Below are 12,283 nucleotides of genomic sequence, written 5' to 3'. Positions count from 1 at the left end.
ACAAGTGGTGAAAACCCAAAACTGGGACTGACAGAACAAAATGACATAATTTTGTTCTCACAGCTCTGGGAGAGAGAAGAAATTTCTCTATTCTTGTGGAGTATGTAGCATGCTTTATCCTTTCCAACCCCTAACCTCAATACCACTACTCCGGCTCCTCATCACTCCACCATGTTAATCCCCCACACCCCCTTCACCTCCTACTTTCTTAATCAGCAACGCCCCTCCCCCATGCCTCCTGTCTCCATCACTGCTGAGGATATGAAGAGAGAGGTCAGTTACCTTCACACAGGAAAGGCTGCAGGCCCAGATGGTCTCAGCCCTAGAGTGTTTAAAGGATGTGCAGCTCAGCTGGGTGCAGTGTTCCAGCACATATTCAGTGTGAGCATGAGCGTTGTCCCTGTCTCGTGGAATTCAATTCAGTTCAGTTTTATTTGTAGAGCCCTATATCACAACAAGGTTCCCTCACAGGGCTCTACAGAATTAGTTGAATATGAAAACAAACAACAGTCAAATAAACAGCAGATGAAGGAAATGGATTAATGTCCCAGGCATCCCCTGTCCTTAGACCCTCCTTCTCGGCAAGGAAAAACTCCAGAAACCCAGTGGGAAAAGAGAAACCTCGGGGAGAACCCCAGTGAAGGAGAGATCCACTCCTATGGACGGACAGGCTATAGATGCACCAGGACTGATGGATGTTCATTTGCAGATGTAGTTCCCGTCTGTAAAGATGCAGTAGGGTGGGAGCACACGAGGGGGTCCATGTAGTCAGATGAGACAGGTAAGGGTTAGGAGGTCCATCCAGACAGGTGAGGGTGGTGGAGGAGGTCCGAGATCACAGGTCAGGACAGGGCACAGATGAGTCACCTCAGATCCTGTTGTCATTGGGCCCCAGGCGGCTACAACTGAAACTGCAGCCACTCCCCTAGAGGGGAGCGGGGAAAAGGGACACTGGGTGAATAGTGATGAACAGACTAAGTGAACTACAGGGTGGGGAAGCAAAATTTACAATGAACATTTAGTTGTTTTTTCTCAGCAGGCACTACGTCAATCGTTTTGAAACCAAACATATATTGATGTCATAATCATACCTAACACTATTATCCATACCTTTTCAGAAACTTTTGCCCATATGAGTAATCAGGAACGCAAACGTCAAAGAGTGTGTGATTTGCTGAATGCACTCGTCACACCAAAGGAGATTTCAAAAATAGTTGGAGTGTCTATAAAGACTGTTTATAATGTAAAGAAGAGAATGGCTATGAGCAAAACTATTTCGAGAAAGTCTGGAAGTGGAGGAAGCAACAAAAAACGTACCAAAGCTTTTATTAAAGCTCTCAAATCCAAAATCCTAAAGGATCCAACCAAATCCATCCAGATACTAGGTATTGCCATGGCTTAAAGCAAACTACCCAGATGGAAATTATGTATGGACACAGGATGGTGCTCCAGCCCACACAGCTAGAAAAATACAAGATTTCTGCAAATCCAACTTTTGCAATTTTTGGGAATCATGTTTATAGCCGCCTTCTAAGCCCAGAGCTAAACCCTCTGGATTATGCTATTTGGGGCGTTTAAGAACATGCTACCAATAGAACATCACACAGCAATGTCGACTTTCTTAAATATACTATTAAAGAAGAATGGGACAAGTTGTCACCCGAATATTTGAGGAACACTTGCGCAAGTTTCAGGAAGCGTGTGAAGGCAGTTATTGAGAAAGAAGGAGGACACATAGAATAAAAACATTTTCTATTATGTAAATTTTCTTGTGGCAAATAAATTCTCATGACTTTCAATAAACTTAATTGGTCATACACTGTCTTTTAATCCCTGCCTCAAAATATTGTAAATTTTGCTTCCCCACCCTGTAAATATTGGAAATTATAAGTACAGACAAAAGTGGTACGTAGTACCAGAAACTGGTGATAGGACTCAGTGCACTGTACTTCCCCCAGCATTATTGCTCCTAGGGCAGCTTAAACTGAACTGTGGGGTTAAGTCTGTTTTTAACTAGCCTGACCATAAGCCTTTCAGGGTTTCCCCCAGAAATCTTGCTAAGCCTGGTGGTAGGGCCACTAGGGAAGCCCACCGGTGGCCCACCATGTTTTTGTAAAAAAAAAATGTTAGAAGTTGACAGGAATTATGAAATTATGACTATTTTGTGTTATTGTAAGACATGTATCAACAATACTTACACATCAACTATAGAGTCTAATAAAAAGGCACACTCTGAAATACTGTTTTAACAAAAAAAAAAAAGAAAAAAAGAAAAAATACAATTAAAATAAATAACATCAATTGTTTTCACTTAAGTTAAATCCCAGTTAAGTAATCGGCAAGTGAATCTTAAAAAGTCATGCAATGGTCATATTTAAAAGTAACTATTCTGGATTAAATCTGCGAGTCCGATGTTTACCATCGCGGCTCGCAGAAGGTTGCTCTAATGACAAGCTAACATCCGTGCTAGCCTGCACTGGCTCTGCCTCATCGAGTTGTGGCTCAGCTAATGTCTGCTCAGTGGCGGTGTACTCCCTTTGGCAGGGCTGCCCCTGGCCAAATTGGGGTCCTAAGCAGAATTTTATTTTGACACACCCCCCCCCCCCCCCCCCCCATTAAAAAATGACAATCACTGTAAAAAAAAAAAAAAACAACAAATTAGAAGAAGGAGTAATGACAGACTGACCGGAGAGACAGAAAGACAAAGGAGCAGAAACACCAAGACTACAGGGCTAGGGCAACCGTTACAAGACAGAGGACAAAAGGATGAGAGGAGGAAAGGAGTGGAAAAAGATTAACTAAAGCAGAGGTGTCTAGTCCTGGTCCTCGAGGGCCACTAAGCTTCTGCAGAGCTTGATCATAGACTTATCATTTGAATCAGGTGTGTTGGAAGAGGGATACATTTAAAACATGCAGGATAGCAGCCCTTGAGGACCGGGTCTGGACACCCCTGAACTAGTGACTGAAAGCACTGAACAGAAGAAGACAGGTGAGAGACACATGGAAATGAAAAGGACATGAACAAACACATTATTAGACAGACAGGAAAACTTAAAGACTGACAGGCTGACTAAAAATAATAAGCTCATCTGAAACCAATATGCACACGAGGGGAAAGACACAGGATGAGAATCAGGACCCCACAAGGCCCAAGTCCCGATAAGGAATGGGATGCTGGAAACAGACGGGAGACTGGGGAACAGAGACAAAGGAAGCGCTGACCGATGGCTCCTGGACCTCCCGGCACGGAGGATACAGAGCTGCCGCTGGCGGACTATTGGGCCACAAAGTTTTTCTTTCTAACTTTAACAACATACCCACTTTCAAGTGAAGCACGAGCCTCCTCTTGTTTTGATTTTTTTTTTTTTTTTTTTTTTTTCTTTTGCTTGCTCCAGATTCATACTGTTGTTCGGAAGCCATTTCTCCTCCAGCCAGCATCCAACAACCTGTCGGGGCATCTGACTGCTGATTGGTCAGATGCTGTGTGCTGTTAATCATTGCGTAAACATGTGGGGTGTCAGATTACTCATCTCTTTTTTTTCTTTCCTGCAGCTGCTTTGGGCTGACTTGATACTCTGCAGTATGCATGTGGTGCGCCTCACAGCAGCGTGCGCATATATCCTTCGCAATGCATTTGCAGAGAATGCATCCCCTCGCAGGACGCACAAAGTGGGGCCTCCCATGGATCATGGGGTTCTACGCACTGCGCGTGTTCTGTGTGTTGGGAGAAGCGGCGCTGCCCCTTTGTCAGCAGGTGAACAAGGGGGCTCATTGTCTCTTCCAGTGCTCCTTTGATTTCGGAAAAAGAAAGTGTCCAATGTTTTTTGACCCTTTCTCAGTGACATGTCGCGTTATTTAATGAAGTTGTTAGCGTGTTGACAGGTAGAGACAGACAGTGGTTTTTGGGGTTCAGGTGATGAAAAATACACTTGACCTCACACCCCCTATACCAGTGATTCTTAACCTTGTTGGAGGTACCGAACCCCACCAGTTTCATATTGCGCATTCACCAAACCCCTCTTTATTAAAAAATAAAATATGATTTTTTTCAAATTCAAGACACAGGTATATGTTTTACTGGTGCACAAAATGAACCGTGCATTAACATCACTGTGTTCAAAGAACAAAACCAATACAGTGCATGAACTCACAACAAATTACATACCTTTTCACAAAGACATGACCTTTTTTAATACTACCACACTGAAATGGTTTTAATTTTTAACCTTATGTATTCCAATAATGAACTTATTGTATTTATGCTATTTATCATTTTTAACATTTTAACACACACCCATCACCTAATTTCCATCAGGCTACAATTATAATGAATATTTACTGCAAATCAGTGTGACTTCTGCTGTTGTGTATATGTATGTGTAGGCCGTCAGGTCAACCCGGTTTTCGTTTCATCTCTCTCCGAACTTTCCGAACCACGCAATTTTGATATAAAAAAAGATAATTGCATGTAGTGTATCAAAAGTTCTCGTTACTCCTTCAGTATTTTTGTGATCGTTGTTTTATTATGGCACTAGCTCGGCTTTAGCGTAATACGATTTCTCCGTCTGCGACGGTGCGTCGGTTGTCACATGATTGTAACTGACCAGTGCGGTGACCGAAAAATGTAAACAAACGCTACACATGTCTGCCTCCGTGGTTAACAGGAAGTAGCAAAAGTCATCACAACAATGTGGAAAATACTCAAATAATTCATCGTCAGACAAGTGGAAGAGATTATAAACACTTCCGGATGTGTTGTAGTGCTATAAGCAACAATAATACACCGCGTATATTGGATGTCAATCAGAGAAAGAGTCTCCGAAGCCGTTTGTTTACACGGACCTAGCCCGACACACACACCCGACTAATGAGTAGAGTATGTGTCTTGACCTCCGCCGAACCCCTGAGACTGACTCACCGAACCCCTAGGGTTCGATCGAACCCAGGTTAAGAACCACTGCCCTATATGTTCACATATTGACCAAAAGATGTTGCCATTGCCCTTTCAACTGTATCACCAGATAGGCCTATGGTTGAAAGCTCTAAATAGCGTCTTTGGTATCACTAGTTCTACCGTGTATAAACTTCTTTAAATTAAAAAAAACGTGACACTTAGCCTGGCGGGGGGGCAAGCAAGCACTGGGGGAATCACTGCCTTAATGCACTGGCGGAATCACTGCCTTTTCAAATAAGAATGTTTTCAGTCTAATCTTAAATGTAGAGGCTGTGTCGGCCTGTTTTTAGCTGATTCCAGAAGACAGGAGCTTGGTAACTCAAGGCTCTAGCTCCTACTGTACTTTTAGAGACCCTGGGCATTACCAGCTGACCTGCATTCTGAGAACAAAGTGTTATGTTGGGATGATACGCCACCAGAGCATCTTTGTGAGAAGAAGGGTCCATACCATTAATGGTCTTATGTGTAACAAAGAGGATTTCAATTTAATTTGACACTCAACTGGAAGCCAGTGAATGGCTTAGAGCACAGGGGTGATATGCTCTCTCCCATTAGTTCCTGTTAATAGTCTTGCTGCTGCGTTCTGAACCAGTTGAAAACTTTTTAGTGAACTTTTAGGGCACGCTGCAAGTAGGGAGTTACAGTAATCTAATCTAGATGTGAAAAACGCATTAATTAATTTTTCAGCATGATTTTTAGACAGAATACTTCTAATTTGGCTATGTTACACAGGTGGAAGAAAGATGTTCTGTAGGTTTGGTTAATATGAGGTTTAAATGATAGATCTGGGTCAAATAGAACTGTTAGGTTTTTAACTGTAGCGCTGGAGGCTACACTCACATTGTCCAGAGCAGGGGTCGGCAACCCGCGGCTCCAGAGCCGCATGCGGCTCTTTCATCCTTATGTTGCGGCTCTGCGTGGCTTGGGAAAATAAATTATAAGTGTCCAATTGAAGTGTATGTTATTTGTCTCAAAAACGTGTATCATGTCTTCTTATTAAGTCAAAGTTTTTAACTTCTTTCTTCAGACCTTGTGCAATTTCGGTGATCAGCATTCGCCTTCTTCAGAGACGTTTGACAGCGCTTGACGTGTCAGCTGGCAGCCGGCATGCGCAGAATGTCCTGCGACACCAAAACTGCACAATATCTGAACAAAGTATTTTAATTGTGTTTGTTTGTTTGTTTAATTGTAGTTGTAAATTATAAGATTATTGTGATCTCGAAACATTAAGATAAAATTATATGTGTATATATATATATATATATATATACATATACACACATATGTCACAGTAGAGATTGAAATCCAGTAGGATTCCTAATCCTACAAGGACAGATAGGACAGATAGGAATTGTAGTTTGTCCTACTACAATTCCTATCTGTCCTAGTAGGATATATATATATATATATATATATATATATATATATATATATATATATATATATATATATATATAGTACTATTTTTCGTCGCTCAAAATATGCGTTACACTCCCCGACAGCCCGCCAAAACGCCGTACATTTATCGAGACTTTCAGCCCCAGGTAGGCCAAGTATGGAGAAATCTAAGAGAAGAAAAATATCTGAAGAAAATAGAACATTTAATGATGCCAGGTGCCATGGCACGACCAAGGTGCTGCGCGGCACCTCGGGGCCAACGCTAGGTGCCGTGGCACTGCAGTACTACGGCTCAGTGCCAGGTGCCGTGGCACCGCGGTACCAGGGCTCGGTGCCAGGTGCCGTTGCACCGCAGTGCCACTGCTCGGTGTCAGGTGCCATGGTACCGCGGTGCCACAACTAGGTGTCACCGGTGCCGCGGCACCTCTGCGGTGCCACGGCACCTGGCACTGAGCCATGGTACGGCGGTGCAACGGCTCCAAGCGTTGGCACCAAGCCGTGGTACCGGTAAAATCGTTGTATAAGCCGCATCGGAGTATAAGCCGCAGTGTTTAAAGTGTGGGAAAAAAGTAACGGCTTATAGTCCGGAATTTACGGTATATATAGGTAACATTTTCATTTCAGATGTCAAAAAGTGTTTGCGGCTCCCAGTGTTGTCTTTTCCGCAGAAACCGGGTCAAAATGGCTCTTTGAGTGTTAAAGGTTGCCGACCCCTGGTCCAGAGTGACACTCCGGTCGGTTAGAAAAGGCAAAAGCTTGGTTTCTGTGCCCAAGAATAAACAGCGAAAGAACACACAATGATGACAGACCGGTTACTCTGACCTCTCATGTCATGAAGTCACTGGAGAGGATGGTCCTTGAGTACCTCTGACGTGTAGTGAACAGTCAATGACTTGATGCCTACTTTTTCTGTCCTAATGAAAAAAATTCAGAATACATAAAATGGTAACATGCATGTCTTATACTTTTTCCATACACAGACTTATACATACAAACTTCTATATATACGAACTTCTTCAACATTTTAATAATAATCGGAATTACACTGCATCTGTGACTTTTTGACGTGCCTTTCGGCTGAGCACTGTCTCTGGGCTCCTGCAGAGCAGCCGACCCGGTGCAGCAGCTGCTCGCATCACGTTGTATATGGACACACTGACTAAAGCAACACCAGTAAAACACACATTGGGCAACACAGTGCCAGGAAAATAAAAACAAAAAACAAACACACACACATTGGGCAACACGATGCCAGTAAAACACACACTGTCTCTCAGTTGAACGAAGGGACAAAAACGAATGAGGGACAAATGATCTCTGTCACTAAATTATATTGATTATTATGATCATTTTGTCATGTTGGTTTGTATGTATATAGTTCTACTGACATTTGAGTCTAAAGTTTAGGGTTTTAGATGGAAAAACAAAGATTTGTTGTCTTTGTCATTTCTCACTTTTCAGATTGAATATGAGTAAGACTTTTTTGGTTTGTGAAGTGTGAAAGAAATATAATTTAGTTATTGTAATTTTACTTTTGGCCAAGTTTAAGTTTGTGCGGTTGTTCTGTTGTGCCACTTTTCAGTCTGAGTTTGAACAAGAATACACTGCCTTCTTTTTGTATAAATTCTGGCCACAGTGATAATAATATATTTTGTTAGTATTTAGTATTCATTCTTTTATTTTACAAGGTCATCCAATGAAAATAAATATGCATGAAGGACTTTTCAAATGATTTTTATTTTATATTAAAGAGTAAATGAACAGAGATGAGCTGCCTGACAAATGAATTACTCTTTTGGGATCAATAAAGTAATTCTTATTCTTAAATAAACCCCCAAACCACGTCTTTTCAGTGCCATCAGGACTGCAATTCAAATCGTCAGCCTTCAGGCCACTACTCAACTTCGCTATCATCTGCACATACCAACCAAGTTGCTCACCTGTTATTTCAACCAGCCCACTGAAATATGACAGGCTAGGCCAAATGTAAATATTATGAAAGAACTAGAAAAGCACTCAGAGAGCGCAGACCTCTGCCAAGGCAGATCAGCCCCCCATCACCACCAAAATTTAATCATTTGTTCCTTGTGGCAGTATCAACATTTCTTGAAAATTTCATGAAAATCCGTCCATAACTCATAGCTTCGTTTCATCATCTTTATTTTCCATATCAAATCATTCAGTGTCACACATAGGCTCAATTGTACACACAGGAACAGAAAGTGAAACTCAATCATATTTTCCTGAACTATTTAAAGAACAAATGTAAATATTTTGATAGAATGACAATTTTAAAACATGATAAGGTGATATGATACAGACTCGTCAGTGGTGCTGATATACAAATCACAACAATGGCATTTTGTCAAGTTACTCTGTAGGTCAGCCACTGGATTTCTTTTTAATTTCATTCAGTTCACAAAGCCTCCTCTCCTTTTGTTTTTTTCCAGATTGTTATGATCCGAAGGTTGCAACATATTTAACACAGGACACAGGAGGCGAAAGGATTCAAATTACAAAGGTCTTTATTCTTACTTAAAGGTTAATATAGATTTATCCGAGTTTAACCCCTTCCTGTGCCCTAAACAAAAAAAAAAAAAAAAAGAAGTTTCAAAGGAAAAGCAAGGGCCAAGGTGAGCCCGCAAACTGAACAAGAGGACGGTATGTGGCTCAGGCCAACCGTCGGATCTGGCCACATACCGCTACTCCTACCCTAATAAACACAACCCCGCAACTAAAGCCTGTCAAAAGAAAAGCCGACAACAGGATGTTTGGACTCACCTGGTAAAACAAAAAAGAAACGGCTAACAAAAACCTACGGTGCAGCCCACATGCTACTTCAGAATGGTGGCACAAACCACTTGGTGCACGCGTCCAGGCTTGCGAGTTCTGGAGTAGCGTCGGAGGAGGAGCAGGAGGCAAGGCAGAGAGAGAGCGAGAGCCCTGCACCTGTCCAATCCACATGCTCTGCACCGGCGGGAAAACCAATTGACCACCCACAAAAAACCCCCCACACCAAATACATAACACTATACAAAAATGTTATCAAGACAAAAATAGCAACAGAGAGAACAACAATCAGCCAAAAGAGCAAAGCAAGAACCACAACAAAAACCCCCCACAAAAGACAAGGGGAGGGTGTGTGTGTGTGTGTGTCAGAACATAACACAGTCTTTGTTAAGTTGAAGCTCACTTGTTTGGGCCCCCTTTTAACTCGCATGAGTTTGTCCTGAGTACTGTACTGAGTAGTGTGACCATAGTCGCACTACTAGGTCACAGTATTGAGAAGGGTGACCATATTTTGAAATATACTATTTTCTTTTGTTCAGACAAGGAATAGTTTTTAGATGTTACCTGCTTGAGAGTTTCGACTGTGACTCCAGTCTTCCTCAGAAGCGTCATCCGACGTGCTGCTGACATGTCATTTATCAGCTGGTCGGCTTGACAGGCCTGATTGGTCTGTCGAGCCAACCAGCTGATAAATGACACGTCAGCAGCACGTCGGATGACGCTTCTGAGGAAGACTAGAGTCACAGTCGAAACTGTCAAGCAGGTAACATCTAAAAACTATTCCTTGTCTGAACAAAAGAAAATAGTATATTTACATAAACAGAAGACAAAATGAACGTCTTTAGCCTTGACCATATTTTGATTTCCAAAAAGAGGACACTTGACTCCGCCTGGAGATACTTGATCACACACTAATACCGTAGTATTCTGTGCAAGTGGCCATAAAAAAGAAACAAGAAACAAGTGAAACAGGCTGCTTGGAATAATTTTTTTTATTATTCTAGCTATGGAAGTGTTATAAAAGCTGCTGTGTGTATGTACTTGTCTCCTTTTTTTCAGTTCATTTGTTCAGGTTATTCACATTTTATCACATTTTGTTAAAATGCCAGGGTTTTGTGATGGAAAAAATTTAGACCAAGATAAATAATTTCTAAACTTTTTCTGCCATTAATGTAACCTGTAACCTGTATACAACTCAACTGAAAAACAAACTGAAATCTTAAAGGGAGGGGAAAGTAAAAATAAACAACTGAGATAATATGATTGCCCAAGTGTGCACACCCTCATAGCTGGGGATGTGGCTTTGTTCAGAATTAACCAATGACATTTAAACTCATGTTAAATGGTAGTCAGGACTCACCTGCCACCATTTTAAATGCCTGCGATTAACCCCAAATGAAGTTTGGCTGTTCTCGTCGGCTTTTTATGACATTTTTGTAGTCATATCTTACAGTACAAGCCATGGTCCGAAGAGAGCTTCCAAAGCATTAGTGGGATCTCATTTTTCAAACATATCAGTCAGGAGACGGGTACAAAAGAATTTCCAAGGCATTAAATATACCTTGGAACACAGTAAGACATTCATCATTAAGTGGAGAAAATATGGAACAACAGTGACATTACAGAGAACTGGACATCCCTCCAAAACTGATGAAAAGATGGGAAGAAAACTGGTTAGGGAGGCTGTCAAGAGGCCAACAGCAACAATGAAGGAGATGCAACAATTTCTAGCAAATACTTGCGGTGTAGTACATACAACAACTATCTCATATGTCTGGGCTATGGGGTAGGGTAGCAAGACGAAAGCTTTATCTTTATCATATCTTTATCTTTAGCTTTATCTCATCATTTACTAAACTGGACAAATTCAGTGTTCTACACTTGTGTTTTTCTCTGGAAGTACATGCAGACACTATCTAAGCACACAAACAACAAAAACAATTACTATAAAGAGTGATTTGTGATGCAGTAGAAAGATGAAATGATGCATGTTTTTTCTATTGTACACTACATGTATTGTCAAATCACAAAGGCGTGTTGGTTATTCAGGCTAAAACTGAGTCCTATAATGCAATCGTTGGTACCATTGTGGTCACAGATTAAAGGGCCACTGCTGACATCTGCTCTGTGTTTCCTTACTTGACCACGCAGTGTTTTATCCTCCAAGTAGATCTATGTGAGGTTAACCCGGTGATACAGGTGCCAGTGCCTGACCGGCTTCAGTTGGCATTAGCACAGATTCTTGGTGCCATTTAGCTGCTAATGTATAATTCTGACATTCAACAGGAGATATGACCTTGACCGTATATAACTGGATGGCAAATGTATTCCATCAGCAGGAAACCAGACAAAGTTACATTCATAGCACCATTTTTATTTTGTTAGCTTTAACTTTTTAGATTATCAGTGTTTAGAGCACATTTACAACTGTTGTGACAGCAAACTGTATTGGCGGCATCTGTTGTGACAGGAGTATTATGTCAGTGTATGTATTGTTTATTTTGAGTATGGTTATGTGTGCTTCTGAATTTTTTTAGCCAGGCCACCAACTAGTCATTATCCTAGTGTGCTCCAGTGACAGCTAAGCTACTTATTGACCAGCTGGAGATTAACCAGAAAGTCCCCACTTCACAGGGGTCCAGACATCCGGTCATGTGCTAGGGAATGTGTTATTGGAGGAGAAGCCCAGGAGTCTGTCTGCTCAGTAACATTTAGGTGTCCCGATGGTGCACTACCCCACTGGATAGTATTGGATAGTACAGTCTTTACTGTGACGCCACTATATACAGTAAATGGTATTTTCACCATATGAATGTGCTCAATAAACACATTGCAAACACATGCCTTAAATGCTACTAAATAAAAAAAACAACAAAAAGAATTGAATTTAAACTTTTAAATTTACGCATATCGCTCAACGTTTTGTGAGAATGAGTAGTAAGAGAATGCCCACTGATGAAGTTTGTCTGATGCTGGAAAACCTTTGTTTGAGCGTTCTATATCCATCTATCCATCCATCCATCCATCCATCCACCCACCCCTTCGAATCTATCAGTTAGCGGCCACATTTACTAAAAGACACACACATATGTATATATATATATATATATATATATATATATATATGTATATATATATATA

At 41.3% G+C, this 12,283-nt stretch overlaps 1 protein-coding gene across 2 annotated transcripts in view; it reads left to right on the top strand.

Annotated features, from left to right (window-relative positions):
- Window positions 1-12,283, top strand: part of LOC115420819 (rho family-interacting cell polarization regulator 1-like) — a 186,691-nt gene that overhangs the window by 11,841 nt on the left and 162,567 nt on the right. The window lies entirely within an intron of this gene.

Source organism: Sphaeramia orbicularis, chromosome 6 (genome assembly GCF_902148855.1).
Source record: "Sphaeramia orbicularis chromosome 6, fSphaOr1.1, whole genome shotgun sequence".
Classification (NCBI taxonomy): Eukaryota; Metazoa; Chordata; class Actinopteri; order Kurtiformes; family Apogonidae; genus Sphaeramia; species Sphaeramia orbicularis.
The sequence above is the reverse complement of the archived record's forward strand: the minus strand, read 5'-3'. Positions and strand labels throughout refer to the sequence as shown.